This window comes from Chrysochloris asiatica, unplaced genomic scaffold (genome assembly GCF_000296735.1).
Source record: "Chrysochloris asiatica unplaced genomic scaffold, ChrAsi1.0 scaffold00143, whole genome shotgun sequence".
Lineage (NCBI taxonomy): Eukaryota > Metazoa > Chordata > Mammalia > Afrosoricida > Chrysochloridae > Chrysochloris > Chrysochloris asiatica.
Genome location: NW_006408661.1, coordinates 7,471,349 through 7,476,196, shown reverse-complemented (window position 1 = coordinate 7,476,196; position 4,848 = coordinate 7,471,349).

The following is a 4,848-nucleotide window of genomic DNA, read 5'->3' as shown; positions in this document are numbered from 1 at the left end:
CCTTGTCTGATGAGTCGTTGCAAAAGATTTTTTCCCATTCTGTGGGTTCCCTTTGTACTCTTTTGGTGACGTCTTTTGATGCACATAAGTTTTTAACTTTTAGTATGTCCCAATCATCTATTTTGTCTACTTTTGTTTGTGTAATTTTCACAATGTTTGGTAGTCTGTGTGTGCACTGTATTAGAGCCCTCACATTTGTCTCTATTTTTCATTGATGGTTTTTATAATTCTGGGATTCACATTTAGGTATTTAATCCATGCTGAGTTGGTTTTAGTATATGGCATGAGGTAAAGGTCTTGCTTGAATCCTTTGGATATTGCTTTCCAGTTCTGCCAGCACCATCTGTTGATTGTTCTATTTTGCAAAAGGTCACTATGAGTTGGTACTGTATTGTTGTTGTTAAGTGCCGTCGAGTCAGTTCTGTCCCATAGTAACCCTGTATAGGGTTTCTGAGGAGTAGCTGGTGAGTTTGAACCACCGACCTTGTATTTCAAATGGCTTTGCAGTTTGGTGCATTAACTCACAGCACCACACCAGGACTCCAAGTACTGCATAGAGGGTACCTAAGAATCGCACACAAGAAACTGCATCAGTTCTACTCTGCCCTAAAAGTTCCCTATGATTCAAAACCAATTTGATGACATTGGGTTTAGGTGCTCAGGAAAAGAGAAAAAAGTGCTAATGCATCATGTGCCATAACCCTGTAAGGGGGTGGGGTGGGGGGAATGGTTGACATTCAACAGACTTTTGAAGTTTCCTCATGTTTTAATTCTGATCAGGCATACAATACTTGGAGTCACAAGTGGAAGCTTTTATTTTAATACATAGGTCTGGTTTAAAATATCTTTGATCACACTTTTTGTTGTCGTTGTTAAGTGCCAGCAAGTCAGTTCTCATAGCGACCCCATATAGGGTGTCTGAGGAGCAGCTGGTGAGTTTGAACGGCCCACCTCATGATTTAAAGCAACCTTGCATTCCAGTGCTTATCGTTCAGTGCCACACCAGGGCTCCTCTTTAGCTGAACATGAATCTTTACCTCAGGTATGAGGAATACTAGTTTCTCTCTCCTTGTGTTATATAATCCTGTTTCCCTTTGCTGGTTTGTTCACACTGTTGCATAAAGGGAGAAAAAATGAGAAGCCACCTATGCTATAGAGGAGCTGAGTCACTGCAGGACTGCAGACAAGCTCCTCTGAACTGCAGGTCAAGGTGCTTGAGCCTGAAAATTTTCTCTTATTATATAAAAAGACAAAATGTCCTTTCCTAGTACCAATAAATTGTCTTAATTGATCTTCTAACTTTACTGTAGATATGCCAAAAAATAAGACACACACAAACTGGCAGTGACATAGGTTAAATATACCAGGGTCTGGGTTTTTTTTTTTTTTTTGTATACTGTTTCTTAGGCATCTTGGACCTGCAGGCACACAGCGCTGCCATTTCATATCCCTTTGCATTTGCACCCTCATAGATTATTCTGTTGATCAAATGAAGTCAGTGAAGCTCAAATAAGCTAGTAAGAAAATATCCATGAGGCCATTTACAAGGCAGTAACTGGTTCTGATTGTTACCACTGCTCATTCCTCTCTTCACTATTGAAGTATAGGCCTGGCATCATATATGGGTCAATAGATTATCATCTAGTGATAAAGAGAAGACACAGAAGACCGATGTCTGATCTCCTCTGTTGCTCCCTAGCCATGTGATCTTGCGTAGTCCTGGCATTGCGTCTCAGACATCACCCTGATGTTTAAAATAGAGACAATAATAAAACCTTTAGTGCTTTCCACAAGTAAATAATATAACACACGTGACAGTGCTTTCTAAACTAGAATGCATTGCCCTTTATGACTGTTTTTTATTACTTTCTACACTTGGATGTATGTTTCTAGCTGCCAAGGTATTTGTTCATGAAATCCATAGACCACTTTCAAAAGATTTATCATAGTCAATAATCACAGTGAGTAATCAAAGTCTGTTTACATATTTAATTATGTAGCTCAAGATCAGTTCTATGAACAAACTTAATATAAGTTCCACCTCTTTTTTGCTGAGATTTTTGTAGATATGCTAATTAGCTGAGTAATAGTAAGAGAAAAGAATGCGAGCAGAAAAACAGTAAAAAGTTAATGAAGTTCATGGATATGCCCAATGTGATCATTAGTTCTTGAATAATAGAGCTGTGAAAAACTCACAAGACTGTCAACAATAAGCTCTTTCAAGTCTTCTTATTTAAGTCATAATGTATAATTATAATATATGTAATGATTAATGTTTTCTTCAAATATGTATTTCTTATGTAGTTAGGTTAATATGTGATTTGAGAATAATGGTGTTACTGTGATCTTTTAATTGCTATGTCTTGGGAAACTTTGTTTATGTAGTAGGAAAACAGCTCTGATATCATCCTGATTCCTCACTTGTTTCAATGGCTAAAGAAACACAGTTCAGAGAGGTTGTGTCTCATGACATCTGTGTGTGTTAACACCAAATAACTTACTCATCTGAGTGAATAAAAAGAGTAACTCTCAGAAAAGCATTTATTTTATAGGCATTGTGGGAAACCAATGTCATGGACCTGTCTCACTTGATTTCACTGCTTTTGAAATATACCAAAACTACCCAAGCACATGAGACTCTAGCTTTTTATGCAACAACAAAGAGAGAGGGTGCAAAGGCAGGTAATTCCTTAAAAAAGATAATTATAAACAGTGGCATACTTAATTCTGAAATGAGGAGTTAAAATACAAAAAATCTGAACCTTTTCCCCAGGTCCCTGTGGTCTGGGAAAACCATTCTTCTAAGATTTATGTGAGTTTGTAGGTGGGAGTGTTATGTGCATTTGCATGTTTGCAAGCATGGAAAACAAAACCAAAAAAAACATGTATATATGGGAGAGCAATTGCTTTGGCCTAGAAGAAAAAAACAGTAGTATTTATATTTTTAAATTATGCTAGGAATAAAATATATTAAATTGACTAGATTTGAAATGCATTTTGTGGATGAGTATGACCTCTGGTGTTAAATGTGGGAAATTCCAGCGTTCATTTTGCCTTAATGAAAGTTTGTTGTTGTTGTTAAGTGCCATCGAGTTGGTTCCAACCTATAGCAACCCTGTATAGGGTTTCTGAGGAGCAGTTGGTGAGCTTGAACCACCAACCTTGCAGTTCAAAGGCTTTGCAGTTTGGCTCATTAACCCACAGTGCAACACCATGCAAATGCAATTTTCTAAAAGCTTATCACAAGAGGTTCCTTGCCTTTGTTTTGTATAATTTCTTTCAATCTTTTATTCATCCCCACCCTCTTTCCTTCCCCCCATACTCTCACAAATATGAATAACTACCAACTATGTGGAGTTCTGATGTGGCGCTGAAGTATAAGCACTGGACTGCTAACTGTGAGGTCAGCGGTTCAAACCCACCAGCTTTTCCTCAGAAACCCTACACAACATAGCTCAGTCAATTGACTCGACGGCACTTAACAACCATGTGCAAAACCCTTCAATATGGAAGAATATTACCTTTGTGGCTCTGTATCTTACAAAAAGCAAACTTGTGATGTACATATTTTTAAAGTTTATATATAAGATTAAATTTGTTATTCATCTTACATTTATATGGAAAAGAGAAATAATGAGAAGAACTTTTTTGATGTATTTTTTCAAAATCCAATTGTGCAAGCTGATCTGAACAATGAAGTGACGGTGATTCTGAGTAAAAAAATAAGGACAAAGTTGTTGAGGCATCTTAGTTTTACATCTCAGAATAGATTACCATACCCCCAAATTGCAGGGCATCTATCAACAAGATGGTTTTTGAGTGTGTGTAATAAGTTGATTTCTCAATAATAATATAACAAATGTCTCACATGGACTTGATCTCCTCCTCTCCATAAGAGTGTTTTTGCATTTATTAAATTGTTTTATGAGCCTTTGTTTTATGAAGCAGTTAAGCTAAATTTTAGAGTTCTGGTCATGACATGGACCAAATTTCCATTCCTTCTATCCCTTGTATAACTCACCCTTTTCATATACACTTTGAGAGCCTGGGAGCTCCTTGTAGCATTGCCATATAGCTCAGTAAACACTTTTGTTTCTACAGTAGTATTGCACTAGGCAAATTAAAGGCACTACTAAAATAAGATTCCCGGGGTGGTGCTGTAGGATCAGCACTGGATTGTGGACCACAAGGTCTGCAGTTCAAACCCACCAGCTGCTCCTCTGAAACCCTGTACAGAGTTGGAATCGACTTGATGGTACTTAACAACAACAGCTGTGCAATTAAGCTCATACTAAGGAGCTCTGGTAGCGTAGTGGTTACTATTCGAGTTACGAACCTTAAGTTCAGCAGTTCGAAACTGTCAGCTGTTCCGCAGGAGAAAGATGAGGCGTTCTGCTCCCATAAAGATTTACAGCCTCGGAAACCCTGTACAGGGTCGCTATGAGTCGGAACCGACTCCATGGCACACTACCACCACCAAAGAGCTCTGGTACCATAGTGATTACGAGTCAGGCTGCTAACCTTGAGGTCAACAGTTCAAAACCACCAGCCATTCTGTGGGAGAAAGATGAAACTTTCTACTTCCGTCAAGATTTACAACCTATTCAGACTTGCTATGAGTTGAGCCGCCTCCACAGCACACAGCTACCACCAACAACGCACAGACATATCCTGCTGTGGCGCTGTAGGATCAACACTAAACCTCAAGGTTGGTTTGAACTGCAAAGTTGGCGGTTCAAACTCACCAGCCGCTTCTCGGAAATCCTATACAGGGTTGCTATGAAAACGCACACACACACACACACACACACACACACACTCTCTCTCTCTCTCTCTCTCTCTCTCTCT